We start from the raw sequence: 25,131 nt of genomic DNA, 5'->3' as shown, positions 1-25,131 counted from the left end.
AATTGATGATTTTTAATTTCAAATGATTTCACAGTTTTACAGCTCTGTTAAGTAGTATAGTATTGGCAAAGTTTCAAATTTATGCCGGAAACATACAACGACCTCTACTAAGCAGTGGATGCAGCAGCAACTAAACAATGCGCTACACGCGTCATCTGGCGGTCACTAGATGCCGTTATTCCTTATTAAAGATGGAGTACATACTAATATACATACATACTTACATATCATGATTCAATAATAGAAAGGTTTTGTAATAAAACAGTCTTCACGCTCCCACACATAAAATCGGCTTCTTTACTTGTGCAGAATGTTGCTCATTCTAGAGTTTCAAGTTATATTTTTAGTAAAACCTAAAATTCTTCATACTAAATATTCATACTAAACCTTCGTTTGAGTAATTTTCTGGAGCAAGTGTAGAATAGCTACCGTTTAGCTATAAAATATCCAAAAATGCCGATTGATAGAAATTTTTACGCTGATTTCAACGAGAAGGTATAATAGATTTATTTGCTTTGTTTATTTATATTTTTTTAACACTAAATTGTTGAAGCCCAAAAGTAGATCATGATAATATACATATGTATGTCGAATTACAGATAATAACTTGTAGCGTTGCCAAATGTTCCGTATTTGCCGGGATGATGTTTGCACTAAATTTAAAATATTCCGCCGGGAGAAGATTTTCCCGTATTTTCGGCAATTTAATTATTCTTTTCAACCTGTAAACTTCTACTCAAAATGGTCATGGTTTAACGCGGTGTGATAAAAATCGAACTATTTTGCACATCGTCCGCCTTCCCGCATCATTAAATGCTTCATTGTTGCAATAGTTTGTCAGTCACGTTTTATCTAACATCAATAAAGCTAACAAGTAAAGAAGTATAAGTTCGGGCGAAACAGACCTTTATATACCCGGCGCAGGTATCAAATATTGTGATTTCAACTTTCTATAAACTACATTTGCATGATAAGCAGGGGTGGGCGTGGTTTTTGCCCGGTTTCAAAGATTTTCAACAGGTTTCTTAGCTAGACCCTAGGCAAGGCTCGTACCGAGTTTGGTAACGATTGGTGATTGGCTATTGGCTATTGGTATTTCATCATAAGTGGGCGGGGTCACGCCCATTTTCCAAAAATTTCATAATAATATTATTTTTTACCAAAATCCTACTGAAATATCGCAGTTTTTTCATTTTTATATAGTACCGTTATATGGGAAGTGGGCGTGGTTACCGTCCGATTCCGCCCATTTTCAATACCAACCTACCTTGGATAAAGGGCAACCTACGTACCAAATTTCGTTGAGATATCAAATTTTTGCTCGATATATCGTGTACACGGACGGACAGACAAACGTGGCTTAATCGACTTCTCTCTTATTTCTGAGCATCTATGTATACATTTGTCTATATCTATCTCGATTCGTTTTGGCTGTTACAAACAATCGTTATTTGAACAAAGATAATATACCCTTGTGCACAAGTGCGCTCGGGTATAAAAACAGGGTTGATGAATTAATTCGAAAATATAGAACAGTTAGCATGGAGAAACCAATTGAATCATATGAAAAAGGCCGAACTCTAGTGAAAGCTTCTATTGAAGAGCGAGCCCACCAGGATATTTGCCAATGCTTTGAGGAAATCGCCAACGGCTCTGATATTGATTCCAGATTGGTAGACAAGGCAGCGACCGTAAAAGAAAAAAGGCAACGATTTAGAAATGGAGAAATATTTACAGGTACCCCTATACCCAGACAAGAAGACCCTTTGGTGGAAGCATAGTCGCAAATAATTTCCAAATTTGTTTACACTGGAAATGAAGTATGAAGTATGGGATGCTGATTGATAATTCTGAAATGCTTCTTTTGATAATGAAAAAAACGCTTTAATTAGGTACTAATTAAATATTATTAAATTTTGATTATAAAAAAAAAATTTTCGAAGAATATCGAAAAATATCGATAAAATTACGATAACAAATTCTATAAAAATATCGATAGCCAAATCCATAACAATATCGGCAACAAAATCGATAATAATATCAATAAAAAATATCGATAACAAAATCGTTAAAAATATCGATGATTATATCGGTAAGTTCCGAAAATATCGATAGCAAAATCTGTAACAATACCGAAAAAAATTTCGAAAATAAAACCAATAAAAATATCGATTATTATATCGATAAGTCCCGAGAAACCCGAAAATCTCTAAAATCCCGAAGTATATAGTTCCCAGATTGAGTTTCTGTGTCTCTATCTATATCCTTTTCTCTATAATTCCCTTTATTTTAATCGTTCTTCCTCTATCTTCATGTGTACTTTTATCGGTATCCGCATCCTCATATTTTTCTTTATATTCATCTTTGTTTTTACTTTTATGTTTATCATTTTTTTCAGCTACATGTTCGCCTTCACGATTGCCCTTATATAAGTGAGTGAGTATAAGTTTAAGTGTTGATCTTAATTTTTGCCTCTATCTTTACGCATCCTTGTTTTTGTTTTTATTTTTACCATTGCCTTTATCCTCACCTTTACTTTCATTATTGTATTGGTCTTTTTCTAAGTGATATGGCCTTGTTCTTAAAAAGTAAAGTAGCTTTAAAAAAAAGTTAATAAACTGAGAATTGTATGAAAAGGTCATTTTACAAATCTTTTAGACCTACTTTATTTCTTATGAATAAGACTATTAGTCGTTAACCTATTATTAGCAAGTTTTTGTTAAATTAATGCCAGGTGCATACGCTCAAGAAGCACTTGTTTCCGCCACAGTCATTTCCGTGCCAATTTGCTCCCAATTAACCAACCGCCGCTAAAGAAGTTTCACTTCAAAAAAATGTTGTTTTTACTTTTTATGGTATGTAGTAGAGCTTGTAGAACAGGTCTAAAAAGTAATTTTGGCATTAACATAATTTCAAATACACACCCAAAATCGTAAGTTATGATCAAAAAACTGACATTCAGCAGACTTCAAAATAACGTTTGGTAGTAATCATGTTCAGTAAACATGTTCAGATAAAGTTATTTGCAAATATTTTTAAAATCTAATACCACAATTATCTACTGAAAGACATCGGGGTTTTCGTTTTAATTTTATAATAACAACCAAACCGTTTTCCAAAACCTTGAATTCGTAACAAGGATTTGTATTCTCCGCCCAATGTGCTTTCTTACACTTGGGGATCGATGCTCTGGCTCTTCCGCTTAAAATAAAAGAATAATATTAATATTAAAGGCTTGGAATTGACCTCATAAAACAATTACCAAATTATGAAATGAAAATAAAAATTCCGACCCGCTCTAGTAGTTTGGATTCAAGATTTTTATCTTCTCATTTTATTTCTGATTTAATTTAAACTTGGATTTTAATTACTTTTAATGAATATATTTCACGTTATTATGTTGTTACTCTGCAACAACTACGATTGAGTAAATTTGCTTTTGGTATACATAAGCAAGGCCTGCAATTTTTAAACACAATTTCGTTATTGTTTTAAGAGCAACAGCACTTGCTTATAATTTTGTTTGCCATAGTTAATGGGTAGTAAACGATTTTGTTTTTCCTATTGAATAGTTTTTATTTGGGATTATTAGATATTTCAAACCATAATTTGTTTAGTTTCCAAAGTCCACCAGTGGACTCGTTTGATTCATCTCCGTTGAGAATAAAGTTGAAACAATTACCAATCGATCAGTTGAATTCAGCTTAATTTTTTTAATCTGCATGATAGTTAGGTTACCAAACATTAGTTAATTAATTTGCAACGCAACAGCCTAAACCTAAGATGTTCTAGCCAATTGAGTTTTATACATATTTTTCTTACGCTTCTAATGCAATTATTTACAAGGTTAGCAATGAAAATACGCCAGCAACAAAGCATTAGATACATTTGCAAATTAAAACTTAGGCTTCTTTTTAATTTTTGTACGACTCTTAAATGCTAATAAAATGTATTAAGTAAGCCGAAAACAATAGAAAAGTGTAATAAAAAATTAAATAAGACTTTTGTGCGCTAAAACAAGCACTTGCTGCCCTTGTAGCAGTTGACGTTGAAGAAGAGGTCAGTCAGTAGCATGACAAGTTTAATTATCTAAGGGGAAAATATACTTACATCAACATGTATATACATATGCATATTAGTGTGGATCAATTTGCATGGGAGATTTTTTCGACTATGCGCCTATGAGACAGAAGGATTCTACGTGTAATTCTAAGTAAATTTGCCGAAGAAACCATGGGTCTAAAATCAATTTGGAGTTTGCTAAATTTCGAAAATAAGTTTCTTAGCATTTTGCTGTAGTGTCGTAAAGAAGGGCTTAAATTTTGTACAAAAACATGCCGTGTTGGTTTATTGGTATGCGGAATCCATTTATGCGCTTATCTTTCGCTTAGAACTTCCACCAGAGTGTGCAACAACAAAAATTCTCACATTTTCTTTGAAATCTATTTTTGCAATTTGTCAAACTCCTAATTGATTTTAGACTATTCGCGCACAGTCAAAACAAATTGACACGCCCTAATGTACCTATGCATGTACATATCTACGTACGCAACCAAGAATAGGCATAAGTTCATTTTGACATTAATTTTAGTTACTTGGCGCTATTTTAATTACAAATGATAATGATCATTGTACTTAGTTAAATTTATAAGCCCGTGGAATATGTAAGTTAGTTATTTAGTATTTGCCTGACATTAAAGTACGTATGTAGGTATGTATGTAGATGCGCATGTCCTTTATTTTCAAAATATCTGGGGATGGGCTTAGAGAGATTTAAGACGTAACTTAGGCTTGCGAAAGCCTGGCAGCTGAGAAGGAATGTTAAGATTATCTCACCTTGTCTTGCTCCAAACAGCTACCGCCACCTTCGGTCGGCTACTGGTCAAATAGACTGCAACTTTACAGATCGCGGTTTTTCGCTCCGTTCAACCGACAAAAATCCATCTGCCCAGTAGTAATAAATATGTTGCACAGAAACTCCTATATCCTCACTATTAGGAGAGATTATCTCAAGGTTGCCCTAACTATCCACTTAATCTTCAAAATTCCTGCTATATCACTGTATCCTGGTACCGAAATAGCCGTGAAGTCAGGCAGCCCTCGACCAGTTTCGATCGCACCATGAGTAATGCCAGATCACTGATTTCCGCTTGGCTGCCGGAGTACATATTTACCTCTCTAAGCTGTAGTACTTACATTGGTAGGCAGTCGACTGCTTCCTTCTTGCTTGAAACAGAAAGCAGTGCGCCTTACTCTTACCGTGGCAGTGTTACACGCAATATCTACAAGTTGGACCTTATGCATAGTGTTAAGCGCTGATTCCAAGCTACAACCCTACAACCAGTAAATAATTGATTCTATATATCAGGGAGTACAAGTGAAACGCTACCGGTTTGGGGAAGATAAACATTGGGCACTTTATATCTACTGGCGAACAAGTTGTCTTTTCAGGATAATTACACAGGTCAACAACGTTTTGTTCTAGGAAAGTGTAGGGTCATTTTCGAAGTAATTTTTTGCGTAGAATCCGAATCCGGGGTTTAAATTGCTCTATCACGTCAGGATTTTGAGATATCCTAACCTAAAAGTGCAAAAACGCTGTTTTTGCCCATTTTTGAGGTTATGTAGCTACGCAGATTTTGCTCCTCATAAAAAAGTAAACGTGGTATTTTAAAGTATAAGTCTTCCTCTTTTAAATGCCGTTGAGTGAATGTAATCGACCGTATCACGTCTCATGTTATCTCAATGGATTTTCGAATATCGAAAAATTCACAAACATGGAGACTTCAAAATGCGTAATCTCAGTGAAAAATTAAGATATTTGAGCAAACTCAACGGCATTTAAAAGAGGAAGACTTATGCTTTAAAATACCACGTCTACTTTTTTATGAAGAGCAAAATCTTCGTAGCTACATAACCTCAAAAATGGGCAAAAACAGCGTTTTTTGCACTTTTAGGTTAGAATATCTCAAAGTCCTGACGTGATAGAGCAATTTAAACCCCGGATTCGGATTCTACGCAAAAAATTACTTCGGAAATGACACTACACTTTTATAGAACATTCCGAACCCATTTTTTTGCAGACCTGTGTTATCGAGGGGTCTCCAACAATGTCACTCCAGAGGCAATAGTCAAGTCTATTCATAATCTGGGGATTGAAACCAAACAAATAAGGCTTATCTACAGCTTACTTTGTGACAGAACTGTCGCGGCGGAGTAGTGGTGTTCTCCCTCACCTGCTCTCCTTATCTTGTTTCACGGAACCCTTGTCTGGTGGAAGCCGGTAGAGAATGCTACACTTGTAAATTAGTAATTGTGGTTACTACAACTATATTGGCGATCTGATCATTTATAGCCCGAACACAATGAAAACGACGAGCTACGGATCACAGCTGTCAAATTATTTTAACACATACTCTTATGCAGATAATTATTTTGGCGACGACCCGGCTGCGCGACGACTGTGGTTGTGGCCAGATTAGATCTATTTCTATTTTTCCAGCGACAGATAAGATTCTTCCTCTTATTTTATGTCAAACTCATACAAATTCATGATGTCGCTGCCGCGTTCAAAAAATCATGTCGTCATCGACAAAGCGTTTGGCCCGAAGTTCGTCGTTTTCAATGTGTTCAGAACTTTATGTATACATTTGTCCATATCTATCTCGATTCGTTTTGGCTGTAACAAACAACCGTTATGCGAACAAAGTTAATATACCCTTGTGCACAAGTGCGCTCGGGTATAAAAAATATATACTTTAAAAATAACAAGTAATTTTTAGCAAAAAAAAAGCCGACTTCAACTCTCATTAAAAAAAAAAATATATATATATATATATATATATATATATATATCTCATGATCCACTTATCGGATCTTAACCAGATTAGTATGGGACCACCTCTGAGACACTACCTTTTCGATGCAAAAAGAATTATCGAAATCAGTTAACGTGGTCCAAAGTTATGCGGTAACATATATAAAAAAAAAATATTCCGACGAACTGATAACCTCCTCCTTTTTTGGAAGTCGGTTAATAATAACCACTATGATAAAAACATAGCAAGGTAGAACCGTTCTCTCAATTTGTCGGCCATGATTTTTTTTTGAAGTTTGCCAACATTTTAAAATCATATATAAGTGAAAATGAAAAATTGAAATTGTTCGAAATTGTTGTTGCTTGAGATTGAAAATGAAAATGTGTGTGTGAGTTTGTGAGTAAATTTAAAAATTAAATTGTTTGGAAACGTCAAGAATTTTAAAAGTGACTCTCAGCGGTTATACCTTACTATATTTTTATCATGATAACCACTCTCTCTCTCTCTCTCTCTCTCTCTCATTTACCCCTGTTTGTGTAGTAACGTATACGCTCCGTAGTACCATACACAGTTAGCTAAAAAGTGTAATCGTGCACCTTAATTTAAAAGTCATATTATTTAAAAGTAATTAAATATTGGCGTGGAAGACTTTTACAGAGTATTCCTTAGGCACATATATATAACTTTCTTCACGTATATAACAATTTTAGAATGAATTTCGCGTGTGCCAATAAAAATTGTAAAAATGAAATTATAGTTTCTCAAATCATAACCATCTTCTGTTCAGTGTACAATAATCTTCGCCAATCTCAGTTTTTTGCTATTCAACAAATGACTTTAAGTGACCATCAAGTCAAGGTGCACGAATGGTATTTTTAAAGGGATAGTAGCCGAGAGTTCTAGCTTTAGATTTAAGCCCAAGTGGAAGGTTCTATCCCCCTTTGTTTTTTTTTGCTAGGGCTTCTCAAATATTGCGAAAAACGCGATTGTTTGATACTTTGACCATGTTTTTCTCAAAATCTAAAACTGATGGAAAATTTGTACTTACAGATTCGTAATCAGCACAAAAAGTCTATCAAAAACAGCTTTAACATTTTAGGAAACCAATTTTTTCCAATTTTTGTTGGCCTGTGTAATAATTGCATTAGTAAAAGTTACCATAGAAAAAAAGCGCCCGAGGAATTTTGCTCTTTTTTTTTGGAAAATATTCAGTGAGGTCCCCCGAAATAGTAGCAACAGGAATCGGTAAGGGTTGAAATTGTTTCCAGAGTACCGTGTGTAGGTGGTCCGATATTCGAACACCGGCAGGCATAACTCCAAAATGATAATGTAAAATTTCGATCTTCCTTTTAATTGTCCTGAATACGAAAAAGAATGTGCGAAGTTCAGAAAAAAAAGAGTCTGCATGACTCTTGCACGACTTTACAACTAACTTAAAGTTAGCTTTTCATAGCTAGGTAAAAGTTAGTTAGTTATCGAATACCCCCAAAAAAGCTAGATAGAAGTTGGTTATTTTAATTTTGCAAATATATGCAAAATATGCAAATATATGCAATTAAAAAAAAAATAAAAAAATTTTCATTAAAATTTCGAGGTTTATAATTAAATTCTGAGTATGCAGTTTTGTAGCCCATTGGATTCTAGTAGAATAAAGTAGACGTTTCAAATGGCTAAAAATGTCGATTGATTTTTTAGAATTTTTAAAACGTTCGAAACTTGTACAAATTTGGATTTACACGGGTTTTGTTAAAGGATGAACTATATTTTTGTATAAAAAAAAATAACAAAAGTTCAATAACAACAAAAACAATACGTTAAAACTTGGCAAAAAGCGGTTCGGCTATAATTTTTTGAACACTGTATGTATGGCTGCCAAGCTGCCAATCTGAGCGGCACCGTATATGGCAAAAGAGCGATGCTGCTGGCGTATGCAGATGATATCGATATCGTAGGTCTGAAAAAAAGGGACGTAACCGCAGCATTTTCCAGTTTAGAAAAAGAAGCTAAAGAGGTTGGTCTAGCGGTGAACGACACGTCACTGTTGGCAGATATAATTTTGAAGTAGTGAAGGACTTTGTCTACCTAGGATCCCGCATAAACACCGCCAACAACGTCAGCCTGGAGATCAAGCGAAGAATAACTCTTGCCAACAGGTGCTACTTTGGGCTCGGTGGGCAATTGAAAAGCAGAGCCCTCTCTCGACGAACGAAAATCACGCTTTACAAATCTCTCATCATGCTCGTCCTTTTATATGGCGCAGAAACTTGGACGATGTCGAACAAAGATGAGAAGGCTTTGGGGGCTTTCCAGAGAACTATTCTTCGCAAGATCTACGGCCCTGTTTTCGTGGACGACGGGTATCGGAGAAGATGGAATGACGAACTGTGTGAGCTTTTTTTACGACATGGACATAATTAAGTGCATAAAAATACAGCGACTGCGCTGGCTTGTGTTGTACGCATGGATGAGACGACGCTTCGGTGAAAAGATCCTTCGACTCCGCACCCATGGGTGGACAACAAAAGAAACAGCGCCCACGAACGCAATGGAAGAACCAAGTGCAGAAGGACCTGTCTGCGCTCGGGATATCCAACTGGCGCAAATTTGCACAGGAGAGAAGCAATTGGAGAAGCATTTTGGTCTCGACCCAAACCAACAAACGGTTGTAGTGCCAAATAAGAAGAAGAACATGTATTTTTTTATATCTTTAATTGGATATGCACAGTGTACATATATAAAGGAAATACATAACAACATTAAAAAATATGTGCTTTTTTTGACTTTTTTCATGTTTTGAGTGCGTTAAAATCCTACGCCCCCTAAATACGGCCTTGATTCCAATAATTTACTTTCTTTTGCTTTTGCGAATGGCCAATTTTTAAACATTCATTATTCTCATTTTAGACTACAAAATTGCTAACAATAATTAAAACTAAATATAGAAACTTAGAACTTGATCTTATTGCGTCATTCACTTTTTTGCGCGTACTGACACACCCAAGCATTCTGCCATCTAATAACCTCTTGGTTTATCCCATCATATCTTAATACATAAATTATAGCCAACGAAATAGTTAAACATCATTGGTGGCCGCTGAAATCCATAAATCAGAATCATTATAATATTTTTGTTAAAATAAGCAGATGAAGCGTTAAATTTCCCACCCAAAGAAATCAATAATTTGGAAATAAGAAAATACTCGTATTTATGGGTAAGTGATGGGGCAGTGCGTTAAACCCGCTTTTTTTGCTTATCGCACGAAAAAATATTTTATTTGCTAACAATGGCCAAAAATTGGAGCTTATATATAAACAAATTCATAGCATACGTTTATAGTATTAGTTTTAGAGTGAATAATCTGAGTTCAATGTATACTTCTATGTGAGAATACAATAGAGTTTGCTTTTAATTATAAAAACAACTTACAGTAGCGGCCACCAAAGTCCGGCCACTGATTAAACGCGTGAAAACTCCAAAAATAAGAGCTGCAAACTTTGTACAAAATTTCCGTGAATTCTCGAGGTTTTCATTAAATTTTACATGTTTTTTTTTTATTAAATATTTTATAATTTCACAAGTTTTTTTGGGCAAAGCATTTCTTTATTTTAAAAAATTACCAATACCTTCAACGAATAAAAGCCCTAAAAATATAAAAATGAATTTCTGTCCGTTAGTCTTGCTAAAACTCGAAATCGGCTTGACCGATGATTTTGATTTGTTCGCTATAATGCTTGGATGGTTTAAAAAGATAAAAATAAACAAAAAAATTATAGAGTTTTTGAGAAGGACTGCCGCCTGTTTGAAAATTCGAATTTACTGCTAAATGAGTATATATTTTTTTAATATTATAGTAGGCGATGTGAAAAAGTATAATCAAACATTCAATAAATTAAAAATCCAATTGAAAAAATAAAAAAATTAGTGCGACTTTCTTTCCGGCAGCATCTATTAGTCAATCCTTAAACAAACCTTAAAAAATCGGTTCTGCAAACTTAGCGCAAATTTATGAAAATTCTGCAGATTTTCATAAAGTTGTTGACATTTTTTCATATTACATACCTTCTTGCAAATTTCTGGCGTTATTCGCAGCGCCTGTAAAGTATTTTTGTTTTGTTATCTACTCCTTCTCATTACACCCAAAACTCTTAGTTAAATACTGGTAGTATTTGTAAAGGGGACCGATTTTGTTTTCAAATTATAAATGCAATCATTTTTAACTAAATTTTTCATTTGATTGAAGTCCCGAGTGAATGCAATCATTGTTTGTTAGTCCTGACTAAGACTAAAAAAATCAGTCTTTATTATTATTTTTTGATTTATGATTCATAAATCAATTTTTTAGTCATTTCTTGTTAGTCACTTGATTTCAGCCATTGGATTGCATTCTTTTGCAGTACTTTGATGTTTTTTCAGAGACCGAGGACGCGTTCCGGTTTTGGTTTATTTCTGCATGAAAACCAAAGGTAATGTCAAAAAAATGTGAACAAAACTCTAAAAAAAACCTAATGGTAGGAATGAGAAGGACGTCCGCATGTTGAGATGAGAAATCGTTTCACTGAAAACCCTGACTTTTAATTCTAAGCCAGAAAAAGGCTTGATCATTTCAACTTCAAGATCGTTTATTGTTAGGGTGAACTGTCCATTTCTGGAACAATTTTTCACTTTCTGTGCAAGAAAAGTTGGTGTTGTAGGTCTTTCGTTCAGAATGTTCAAATTACATTTGGGCTAAGGTAGAGTTTGTTAGATTTTATACTGATCTACATACATCCCAACTGTAGCAATATGATTTACGCATACATAAGTAGTAAATTATATTTTGTATGTATTGAATTGACTTACATATGTTAAAATGTTTTCATTTTCAATAAAATATTCAAGCGGAAATGACTAGTTTGCATTTAAACCGTTCTTCATTTACAAAAAGAAAATACTTAAGTATATGAAAAATTTCTTCCATGATAAATGATTTTTCCTTCAACGATTCCGTGGTGGATCCTACTTTTACCTTACGTAAGAGCGGAAGGCGGCGTAAGCGTAATATTTTGAGTGAAAAGCATTCTAAATACTAGCAAGAAGGCGAGATTTGCCCTTTGTTATTTTTTCATTTACATAATATGTTCAGATTATGTACCTATTATAAATACAAATTTATTTCATAGCAAGTTACTGGAATTCATTGACATTTTCTAAATATTTTATGTACTACTGGAGTTTTAATTGCTTTAGATTTTCATTATTCACCTCAGACTACAAAAATGACTAATTAGTCATGAATAACAGAAAAGACTAATGACTTCAACTTTGCAGTCTTTAGTCAAACATGTGATTGATTGGCTGCAGTTAAAAAGTGTTAGTCAGTGAATGTGACTGCAACGATTTCAAGTCACGAACACTGCATTCTTTAACACCTCTTGTTTGGTGCCAGCTTTTTATGGAAGATAAATATATGAATAAAGCTTTTTAATCTCTATTAAATTTTTTACGAATGGTGCCATAAGATTTATGGAAAGGAGTAACAATACGAAAATACTTTTAATGCTCAGCCAAGCATGCCTGTAATATAAAAAAACGTTAACAACTTTATGAAAATCTGCAGAACTGATTTTTTGGGATTTGTTTAAGGATTGACTAATGTTCTTATACAAATACAGAGAAGTATTCTCGCGGTTAATCAGTGTCTGGATTTTGGTGGCCGCTACTGTACATACATACATAAATGGTATGGTCATTTAACGAATGTAGGTGTGGTTGCGCTGGAATAAATACTGCGGGCAAATGAGTGCTACACAGCTGGAGACTATTCTTTTGATGAGCTTGGAGTCGCTTTTTAATAAGACGCAACGAATTCATTCTCTTTTATTAGTACGATTAATTTCCCACAATTGTGTACATTAAACTACGTGGAATTCCCAATGGCCGTAGTGTTATTCGATTAGATTTGATTTAGAGTAGAGAGCAGTTCACCCAGTTACAGCTACCGAGAATGATGCATTTTAACAAACACTATTTGGAACCTCACAAGGTCATTTGTCTGAATGCCATTTAGGCCATGTGCTTCTAGGCACGGTGATCTTAGGAAACGAGGGCTGGTCTTAGTGAGGGCTTTACAGTGAGACATAATACGAGCTGCTGTTTCATGTTCTTCGTGATCTATGTAATCTACACCGGTCAGAGGTAGCAATTGCTATGTCAGACAAGTGATTCATTACCTGGCCAATAAGAAGAACTGTAATAATTCTTTCTTTGTTCCTAGTAAGGTGCTTCGCTTCTTCTTGTTTATATATCCGGGATGAAGGACTCAGTTTGTCTGTCACCTTCCGTACTAGTACAGTAATTTTGAGCTACATTTTTCATCTAATATAATAGTTTCGCCTAACTACAACTGTCGAAGGGGCTGCCAGTTTCTCTAGAAGTAAGGAGAATTTCCCAAGAATTAAATGTACTATGGTTTAAGAGATCAGTGGGATCTCTGTATCACATTCAATATTTTTCAGTTCACATCTGTCAAATCAACTGTCAGTTTCAGTCGAGTAATACCATATATTTGTTTAACAAAAGTTGATTTATTATAAACGAGGGAACATATCTAAAATGAATTTATGATCAAATTATGAAATAATAACAGTAATAATATTTATAAATTAGGGATAGTTGGGGCCGTCTGCTATGTGTTCAGCCCAAACAACTTGATCTAGGCCCCAACAGTTTTTTTAAGATTTTTTTTATTTTATACGAAATTAGTCATTTCCAAAACTTCGGTATTTTCATTTTAAAATAAAGTTATTCAGGTTTTGGGCCCTTTCAAAATTGTAGACTTACAAATCCGTCCATTTAACTTGTTCATGTACTACTTTTTGTCAAATGTAACTGGGTGACTACCTATGTGCACTACTTTGCTTTATTACTCAATTGTTAAGTTTAAAAGTTGGTCTTATTGCTCAACGAGAAATGAAATAAAGCAAATTTGTGTTATTTCACATTTAATTCACCCAGCAGGAAACAGGATGGCATCACTACGATGGCCTCATTTACATATATATTAGTGGAATTCGCGCTTCTGTGTATTCGCTGTATCCTGCGTAAGTGCAACTGGTGTGTGCGTGTGGTTGTTGTTGCATGTGTATTTGATGTACCGCTAGCAACAACAAATCACACGCTCATATAGTTACAATTACACAACATACAACTAATACACAGAAGAGCGAATTCCCCTATTACAAGTTCTAAATGTAAAATACTCGTAATTTGATTTTCGATCAAGCTAAAGCTAAATTTTAGTTCACTGCAAGAAACTGTGGTGAAGTAAAGTAAAAATCCCATTTGAAATTGAAATGGTTATAGCCATAAAATAAGGTGTTGCATTGTCTGTTAACTGATCTTTGCAAATTTTATGATTACTCTGAAGAAAAATACACATTAGCTTTGCTTCGGTTTGTGCCTCATATTTATGTATTTACTCATATGAATATGTATGTATGTATATATGTACATACATATCTATTTACATAAACACTAGAAATGATACAAAAATGGCACTATAATGCATGCTATTAATCACGGCAAGAAATTAATTGCAATTCTATCTTCATACACATCAACTAGTTACTCATAAAATATCGAACGTTAATATCTGTTCACACAGATAGTCTACTACTTTGTTGTCTAATTTAGACAACTCATAGAAACATTTAATTGCAGTTTAAGCTAATTATGAAAAATTATTGCACTTCTTGAATGTCTGATTGATGGGTTACACATAAGTTTCAATATGGAATTGGCTAAATGTTCTGGCATATAAGAATTTTTTCAGTATTCTAATTTTGAAATCACATTTTCTGCATCCGCATTGAGTCTTGCTTATTGCTAAAAGTGTATTTAAATGCAAACATTATGACCAAAGAGACATAAAAAAGGAAAAATATTGACTAGATTAAGAACACTAATGGCAAGTAGAGAAGGCGACAAAGCAGTGGCGTAGCCAAAATATGCAATTCATGATAGGTCATTTCAGAATAAGTAGTTCCGCTAGAAATAATGATAAGTAATAAGAATACTTTATATGTATATAAGTATAAGAATACATACACATTTTAAAGCTGAACCAACGGTTCTTGTGTGCCTGATCATCTTCATCTTCTTTTATTGGCGCTGTAACCGCCTAAGCGATTTTGGCCGAGTCCAAAACAACTGACGCCAATTCGAAATGCCAAGTGAAGCCAAGTCCTTCTCCACCTGGTCTTTCTAACGCAGCGGAGGCCTTCCTCTTCATCTGTTACCAGCATCGCGTTTCCTCCTCCTCTGCGGTATTCACCATCGGCAAGGCGCAAAATCCCGTAAATCTTTCTTTCGAATACTCCAAATGCCGCCTCATCGGATGTTGTCATTGACCATGCCTCCGCACCACACACCAGCACAGGTATGATGATTGACTTATAGAGTGTGATCTTTGTACGACGAAAGAGGACTTTACTTCTTAATTGCCTACTCAGTCCAGTCCAGAAAATACTTCGTTTTGTGCTCGTTCACCATTCGCGTTGCTTCTCTATCTAATCCCGGGAAGGCAGAACAGACATAGCCCTTTTTCTTATCGAGAATGTCGAGGTCATCGGCATACGCCGCTCTTGTAAAGTGTTGTGCCAGAGCGATTCACACACATTGTCTGAAACTTCGTTTGGCATCAAACGGCTCGGCAAAATCTTTACCAATTCTGACGGAGCTGGTGATATTTGTCAACGTAATTTTGGTCAGCCGTATTAGTTCCGCAAGGATACCAAATTCCATAAGTCACCTAACTCTGTGATAAAATTTTCGGGCGTATTTCTTGTCGGCAAGGATCACAAGCGCTTCGCATTCACGTATTTCGGCCTCTCTCTTCTTAATGCGGCAAATGCGGCTTCGTGGTTCTTTCTGGCTCGCAGAAATGCGACTACTTCTTCGGCGGCTATACTTGTTTAGCAGGAACTGTGGTTCCACTGCTCACGTATGTCGGTTTATTAAAGAGTGCTCGCAGAAAGCAGCTGTAAGGATCAAGGGGCGAATGAATTGGCGGTCTGTCGTCATTACAGCTTTTCGACGTTAAGGTTTCCTTGCGTTGTTGGGCGCACATTTTTTGCTGCACATAGGCGGGTGCGTATCTTGGCTGCAACAAGAGAGTGCTCAGAGTCGATGTTTGGCCCTCGGAATGGGCGGAGATGAGCGAGATGTTGAAGAATCTCACTTTGATGCGGATGGGTGGCTGAACGTACTTCCACGGAGTCTCTCTCCCACCACAAATCTAACACCGAATTTGCGCTCCTTTACCTTGCCTTATCCCGTCCATCACCTTTATTGGATGGCGATGATGGTGATGTCAGCTCTTGTCATTACGAGGATCAACCAGCCGGGCCGAGGCACCTTCCTCATTAAGGGTTCGGGTATTCAAATCATAGTCCTTTATGCGTTTGCCATGGTCGTCATCAAAAGAGGGGGGTCTCATCCCAGGCATGTTTGTATTTTTCATTGGGCGGGGTTTTAACGTGGCGAGACCCAAACCCATCGCACGCGAATTTTAACGCCTTCTCATTTTAGGTCGCTCCCAAACGGGAGTTTCGTCGCTACCCATAGGATACGTGGTTGTAAATATCCGGACGTAGTTAGCTACGATTCGAACCGTATGCACAAGAATCACTTCGGGCCACTACTAGGTGAATGGAAGTCAAAATAATTTCCCACTCCCCCGTACTCTTTAATAAAACGCTGTTCATTTATTAGCTGCTATTTCTGTGTCATGTTTTAAGTGAGTAATTATTAACGGCGGAATACCGGCTTAAATTTACTTTATTGTTCAACTTAATGCAAGGTATTTCCCTGTTGTTGTTATTTTGCCTACTATTTTTTTTCTTTTTTTTTCTTTTAAGGTGTGGTTATTTAATGCATTTTGGATACAACAAAAAATATCACTGAACATGAAAAGTTGACAGCTAAAAAGAAAATCTAATAAAACCGACATTAACAAGTAAAGAAGTATAAGTTCGGGCGAAACCGTACTTTTTATACCCGGTGCAGGAATCAAATATCGTTGTTTCAACTTTCTCTAAACTACATTTGCATGATAAGCAGAAGTGTTTTTCGCTATTTCAAACGTTTTCGATAATATGCTGAGTTAGACTTAATGGTGGAGGAGAAGCTCGGCCAAACACTAACATATGTGTAAGCGCCAATCTATTATTATTATTAGACTTAATGGTATAATTGAGCATAGCTTGGTAGAAATCGATAAAAAAGTTACCGAGCATGGTGTCCAGATTGTTTAAAAAGAACAAAGCCATTTCTGAAAGAAAAAGCCATTTTTGAAAATAATTTATTTAAAAAATGAGATCTTGTTATAAATTAGTTTTTAAAACCAAAAAAACGGATATAATGCCATCAGGGTAATAATAAAAAACACAAATCACTTGTATGATAGTGATGTACAAACAATTTTCTTTAAAAATATATTCACACTTTTGAAAAATATTTGTATTAACACATTTCCAAATAGGACTGCGCAATTAAAAAATTTATTATAACTCATATTAATTGATTAATCGCAAAATCCGCTTATAAGCCCTCGGCGCTAAAAATAAAATAAAATCTATAATAGAGCGAAATCAGCTGTTCCCACAAATGAGATTGCAAATTTCACATTCAGCGGGAGTTGTCACAAACGGTGGTTTAATATAGGCAAATGTTCGATGAGCTACAATCAATAACAATAAAAAGTGTTGCCACATCAAAATTAAAGCTCTAGCTCCATAACTTACTTATCCCGTGTTTCGACGCATTTACATTATAGCTCACAAAATATTGACTTGAAAATTTTCACGCGCAAATATCCAAAAAAAAAAATCGCCAAATGTGCGCTAAACCGCCCAATGTGGACAATCTGTTACTGAGATATTCCTTAGTAGTCATAAAGTGGGCGGGGCTGCAGCCAATTCCTAAAATAATATATCAGTCTTATATATTTATTGTTAGGATATTCTTGAAATATTGCAGTTTTCATATATCTGAAATTTACGTTATACGGAAAACGGGGTAATTTTACTCCGATTTGATAATTTTCAACGAATTCCTTTCTTGAACCAAGGTTATTAAGTGCACCGAATTTGGTTGAAATTGATAAATCGGTTACCGAGAAACACATTTGTGGTCATAAGTGGGCGGCACCCCGCCCGTTGTCCAAATATTTATAATGATCTAATATTATGCGAAGTAGTAATTGCAGACATCGATTACCGATTTACTGATTTACCGCAGTTTTCGTGTTTCTGTAAATTACCGTTATATGGGAAGTGGGGGCGGTTATTGCCAGACTTCAAAGATTTTCAACAGGTTTCTTAGCTAGACCCTAGGCAAGGCTCGTACTGAGTTCGGCAACGATTGGTGAAGCGGCTAGTGAGATACAACATTTCATCATAAGTGGGCGGGTTCACGCCCATTTTCCAAAAATTTCATATTAATATTATTTTTTACCAAATATCGCAGTTCTTTAATTTTTCGAAAGTACCGTTATATGGGAAGTGGGCGTGCTTACAGTCCGGTTCCGCCCATTTTCAATACCAACCTACCTTGGATAAAGGAAAACCTACATACCAAATTTCGATATCTCGGGTTTTGCAGTACACGGACGTATAGACGGACGGACACAGACAGCGCTTAATCGACTTCTCTATTAATTCTGAGCATTTAAGTATACATTTGTCTATATCTATCTCGATTCGTTTTGGCTGTTAAAAACAACCGTTATGTGAACAAAGTTAATATACCCTTGTGCACAAGTGCGCTCGGGTATAAATAAAAAGAATATTCGCAAATTTAATTGATTGAAGATCATATGTAAAAAAAAAAACTCATATTGCTAGCTGTCTTAGTGGCGATCATACATATTTATGTACGTACATATGTAAACTCGATTATGATATTTCTCGCGACACCTGTGATCTATGCAAATTTCGAATTCAATTGAAGAAGAAGCTGTGCAGCAATTGTAGATGTAAGTATGCATGTATGTACCTAGCTAATATCAGCTGCTGCAAATACATACATAAATAATCAACATGCGCTGAGCGTCGAGCTTTGGGTATAACCAGTCAATCAATCAGCCCATCAGGCGGCGCGACGGTCAGTCGTTTGGTTTCTTATCCACCAGCACTGATGATCGCATTTATTTTGCAGCCACCCTTGGGAGTCGAGTTGGGAGGGGTGTGAGAGCTTGAGGATCGGCAAGTATCAACACTTCTGTTCTCGCGCATATTAACAACAGCAATAACAATAAGAACAAGCTCTATGACAGCAACTCAAACTGACAACCTAAAACCGATTAGCTCAGCATCGTCCAAAATGTAGTAAAAAAAAAGTTTGCAAAAAATATAAGAAATAAATAAATGTTGTTACTTGGTATGTTTATCTTACATTGTTTGTGCTGTTGTGTTATGGTTTTATGGCACAGCTTTAAGTTTGTTTTGGAAAATAGGCGCGCGAAAAAAAGTATAAAAAAAAAACATTTTGAAGCTTCTTCCAAGTATAAATTGGTGTGTTTACCTTTGTTGCGGCAGCAGTTCTTAATTCACCACAAACCACAAAGGACGGGTACGAAAAAACGCAACACGCCTCTCAAACAAAATACAGAGATTGACTATCTACTACTGGAGATTTCGTGTAGAAATTAGTGCTAAAATGGTTAGTGGTATGCAGCATAGGAAGAAACATACAAACGTACATACATATGTATGCTTATTGCCAACTAGTATTTCATAAAAAATGCATAAAAATGCGTTAGATACTGTAACTTGGTGCTTAGATTGAACGCTTCGTTGAGAAATGTATGATTATGCACAAGAAATAATTGCGAACCAAGTTAATAATAGTTTGATAATTTAATGTGAACAAAAATCTTAATTTTGAATATACATACTTGTACATACATAATGGCATAATGACATGAATAAGATAACAAAGTGATTTTTGTATTGCAAATCGAAAAAAAATTAAATCTATCTAAAATTCTTGGCATAACTGGATACTTTTCGTGAACAGAGTTTTATTATGGATTTCTAAATATCATTTGGCTCCATAAATTAAAAATTGGAAAAAAAAACATTGCGGTGTGCTGACGAATGCTGGCCAAAAGCACGTCCAAAACAAAATGGGTACGGAGAATGTCTCTCTAACCCCAGCAAAGCTCCTGATGCGTCCTTCTTGCGACAAACTCCACTCCAGCCAAAATGATACTAGGCAAAAATCTTGATACAGTGCTATCTGGGTCGAGTGAACTAATTAATGCAAGACCAGTTCATAGAAAACAGATTCTTCACTATATCCAGATTGAGTTTTTTGATCTTTACAATCAATTTTATTGCACAGTGCGTCTTTTAATGCCAACACATGTTTCCTGTTGTTGTTGTATCGTTGTCGTAAACGCTATAGCGGTAGGCCCAGGAATCGTGAAGCCTCGATGGGGTCTGTCCATAAGGCCAGACACATTATCCGGGTGGGGTTCAGTGGGCATGCGAAGAGATGCTGCGTGTCATGGAGCGTCTCTCCGAATGACGGGAATTCATTTGGCCCATCTGCATTTATTCTGTTCAGGTATGAGTTCAACCTGCTACAGTAGCCCGATCGAAGTTGGGCTATGTGGTCCGATTCTCCCGAGGCAGACGAAGCTCTGTGTCGTCCACGTCAGGTGGTTGCGTGCCCAGAACGGCATTCACAGGTCGATAGTCTATATAACTCGGGACTGGCTCTCTTTGAATTTCGTTCAAGGCCTGTCGGTAAGTTGTTGGGTTCAGAGATAGTTTTATGAACCCCGGACTTCGTCCGTCAGTTCATATAGATGCCTTCTGACGTGCCGTGGCGAGGGTTCTTCCGCAATCAGATGTCTTTTTGGGGGCTAACATGATAACACCCTACTAGGAATTGCTTGCAGAGCATTGTATTATGCTCCTTAATCGGGAGCATATGTGCCTCGTCGCGCAGGTGATGTTGCGGCAACATCAGAAGGAATCCTGTCGCTTTCTGAGTGCAGTGTTTTGGCAGGTCTGCAGCTTATCCACTGCGTCCTACTAGTCCCCGGTAACCACACAGGCGCTGCATAGTTGAGAACCGGCCGGCCTATTGCATTGAACGTTGCTAACAACGTTTCTTTGTTTGCCGGCTAGCGACTTGAGGACTTTGTTGGGGGTTTGTACTTTATTGACAATTGCGGTTGTATGCGCCGAGAAGGAGAGCAGACCTTCGAAGGTTACTCTGAGGACCTTCGGGTTATTCAACGTCGGAATTGGTTCGTCATCGACGAGAATACCCAGTTGCAGTCTGACCTCCTTCGTCCAAGTGGTGAAAAGCGTTGCTGAGGATTTTATAGGGGAGAGGGTTAGGCTCCGTGCAGTGACGAAGCGAGAAAGCTCGGCGAGATAACCATTATTGAGCAATCGTCAGCATAAGAGACAATCGAGACTACCTCTGGTGGTTGAGGGAGCTTAGAAATGTAAAAGTTGAACAGTAGTGGGAAAGGACACCACTCTGTTGAACTCCCTGTTTTATTTTCCAAGGTTTGCTCGATTTGTCTCTAAATATCACTGACGAGTTTCGACCACTCAGGTAATTCGCCGCCGACCGTTTGTCTTCTGGTAGCGTTACTTCAATAGTTCTCTCACATGGGAGGTTTCGGTTAAGGCCACGAGTTATCTGGCTGTTTATGGCGTCAATTGTTGTTGTTGTGCTGTGCACTTTATGGAACCCATGTTGATGCTTCGCTGGGGTTGAGTTATTTGTGTAGTGCGGGAGTAGAAGGTCTCTAGTGTCTTCGCAAACGGGGAAAGGAGAGCTATCGGGCGAGAAGACTCTCCTTTGTTGGAGGGTTTCCCCGGTTTAAGCAGTGGAACCACTCTCCCCACTTGGTGTTGGCAGTTTGTGCAGCCTTCTGGTCACTCTACGTTTGGCTTTGTCCGCCGGAAGATGCAGTATGAACTGTCGGCTAAAATAGCTCGCGCATCGCTCCGGGTCGGACGAAGCGTGGTCGCCAAAAAATATTTCAACTTTGTCGTCATGCTTCGTCGGACAGTGACCTCACGGTTGACCAAAGTGTGCTCACACCAGAGGCAAAGTTACAAGTCTTCAGATGGTCTTCCCACTTCACTAGTTGCCGAATCTCCGAGTTGAGAACCTTTTATACGGGGATTTACGGGATCGGCCTGGCGAAGGGATTATCGTTTTTGTTATTAAGTTTTCGTTACAGTTTTAAGTTTGGAATGAATTGGTTCTAAATTTTGTTCACTCTACAAAGACTCAAAATTGTTCACTCTATAGAGTACTCAATAGAAAAATTTTCATGGTCACTCTTTCGAGGTGTTCGTAGCATCGGGTGTTCACTCCAGCCAGATACCACTGTAATAAGTTTTCGAAAATAGTTCTCTTTGTGAGCGAAAGGTACAGTGTAAAAGCTCGACCCCGGCTGCATCTCAACTTTAAGCGATGACTCTAAGCTAAATAACAAGCTTTGCAGTCTTACACATGCACACATAATGTGCTCTGACGTCTCCTCGTCTTCAAGGCAATGACGGTAATCCCTGTCTGTGGAAATACCAATCCGGTGTATGTGAGAGCGCAGATGATTATGGCCCGTCAGATAGCCCACAAGCAAATTGATATCGACTCTGTTCAGAAGATGTATGTCTTTCCTAGTGAAATGATAACTAAAAGTCTACCTCTCCCCAAGATTTACTGCGTTCTGAGTCCGCAAAGCGGTTCCGGTCCCACAAGTACGGAAGATGAGCCATCCCTTGCCAAATCGTTGGCGGCCTCGTTACCCACGATCCTGCAGTGTCCTGGTACCCAGCAGTAATACCATGTTATTTGGCGACAAGAGTTGAATAGTGCCAAATCACCCCTTGATGTGCCTGGAAGTGATCGTCCTATTGGAAAGGGCCTTTATGGCCGCCTAGCAATCTGAAAATATAACTATAAACGCGCCTTTAAAACCCTTTTCACGGTTCAGTTTTGCAGAAATTGAGATTGGTAGTAGATATCTCAGCCTGAAAAACCGTGGACCAAGTACCCATTGCAATAGGAAGTTTGCTACCTGGTCCGAAGACACCCGCTCCTGTTCTGCCCACCATTTTTGATCCGTCTGTGTACCACTGTACATATCTGGGATCTAGTTCAGGTAAACCATGTTTTTAAAAGTACTGTCAGAATTTTGCATTTGCAAATTCCTTTTTGCAAAGATGCTGATGCTTGAAGTGGGGTCCAGCCTAGGATCGACTCTTAGGCCGCGGTACGAAACCTTCTTATTGCTCCTTGTTCAGACGTGAAACGTCAGTTTTTTGCCAGCGTTTTGGCCACCAAACGCAATATAGTTCGGTATAGAAATTTTATTAGTTTGGAATTTTGACCCTATGTTCGACCGAAAAGCCATCGACAGGCCCTCCTGGCCCACTAGTTTCTTTAAGGTTGAGCTAAATATTTTTTGTTTCGCCGATAAGAGTTATAAGCCAACGTTAATTTTTTAAGTTGCTTGGTAACAGTTATTGCCTGACGTTAATATTTACGTCGTCTGCTAAGAGTTATTTCACTCTCTCCTTTAATTTTCATCATCTTTATCTTATTCTCCATTTCCATAACTAAAAATCTTTGATTATTCACGGCCGTCTTCTCTGTGTACGGGAAAATGAATGGATCCTTAACATGGAAAAGTAGATGTTGTGCACATCAGGTCACGCTAGTGATATCACAATGAACCTTATGGCTAAATTGTGACCCTATACATCTGGTAAACAGAGTAGCAGTCAACCTAACTTAACATAGCCGCGAATTATGTATTACCTTTGAAAGTAAAAAAAAATTACACAATCTTCAATTTTAATAAGGTTAATGAAATGGATGAGTTTTCTAACTTTTTGGTAGTCTTTCTTTCTTCAAAATGTGTCAGACATAAATTATGTCACATAATGCATTTTGTATTAAAATATGGCTGTCGAAATAAAATAATGTTTATTAAGGTAGGCTACATATTTAAAATAAAAATATGGGTTTTTAGACGAAAGATGTTTAAGAAGGTTTTAGTTTGAAACTATTTGGAAGAGGATTGCCATCGGTTTGAAAAGTAGAATTTGATTAAGTTATGCACAAGCTATATGAAATATTAAAATATGTGTGCCAAACGAAAGAGTGGAAATAAATCTTTAATTTGAACATTTAGGACCGTTTTCGCAAGTAGGTTTTAAATACAGATTTTGTTTTGGAAAATATTTTTGAAGGGCAGATAAATTTTAAAAGCTATTTGAGAAAACGTAACTTAGATTATCTCCGAGGTATTTGACCTTTTCACCACTGGTTTAAAAAGTTAAGTTCACATTATTTAATGAGTTAAGTTAATTACAAAAAGGTATATATTAACCAAAATGAGTTTGAAACGGCTTTATTTTAAAACTTTATTTAGGAGGGCGGCCTCGTATTTGAAATGTCAAATTCAATTTAAATCATCACTTAATTCAAATATGCATCCCAACGTCAGAGGAATGAGATTCAAGAAGGTTTTAAATTGAAATACTTTTTAAAAGGGTTGCCACCTGTTTGAAAGGTCGAATTTAGTTATTAACTTATACACAAGATATGTTTAATGATATATTTAAATATGAGTATCAAACGAATAAGTTTTATGAAAGAATAAGTTTGAAAATACTTCCGATTAGGGTTGCCAACTTGTCAAAAAAACATGTCTATTTTACTATGTATATACAAATCGTCGTTTAAAGTACAAAACCGCGTATCGTCATTCTGCAAAACCGCGTAACTGACATTTGCTGCCAAAAATTGGATTTACTCATACAAGCTCTTGGCTCAATCTTTATCCATTCGTTCTGAAATATACTAGCCAGAAATGCGATTGCTTTATAAAAAAGAGAACCATTTTGAAATATGAGTGCTTTTGCTCTCTAGAAAATAATTTATGCAACCTCACATACGCGGTTTTGCATTTTGTTGATGCACGGTTTTGTACTTTAAACGACGATATATGCTTCCAAATTTCCAATGTTGTAGTTGCAAGATCATAAAGAAGATTATGCACCCCTGGCAGAGATTTCGTAGGTAGAAATAAGACCATCGGTAAAGCTCATGTATTCAGTGTACGATTATCGAGTTTTTATGTTTCTTAGCACCTATATTCTATATAGGCTATTTCAATTAAAGGCTTTTTATAGTTAATCTACATTATAACATTGGCCATGAAAATGTTCGTAGGTATATAAAAAAATTTAATTTTTTTACATGGTCCTATAAATTCGAGTGTTTTCT

At 36.5% G+C, this 25,131-nt stretch overlaps 1 protein-coding gene across 1 annotated transcript in view; it reads right to left on the bottom strand.

The window, feature by feature from the left end:
* LOC118754087 (putative vitellogenin receptor) overlaps nt 1-25,131 on the bottom strand; it is a 62,484-nt gene that overhangs the window by 36,803 nt on the left and 550 nt on the right. The window lies entirely within an intron of this gene.

The sequence above is a fragment of the Rhagoletis pomonella genome, unplaced genomic scaffold (assembly GCF_013731165.1).
Source record: "Rhagoletis pomonella isolate Grant_MI unplaced genomic scaffold, Rhpom_1.0 Rhpom_scaffold_00002, whole genome shotgun sequence".
Classification (NCBI taxonomy): Eukaryota; Metazoa; Arthropoda; class Insecta; order Diptera; family Tephritidae; genus Rhagoletis; species Rhagoletis pomonella.
This window is presented reverse-complemented; position numbering and strand designations above follow the sequence as displayed.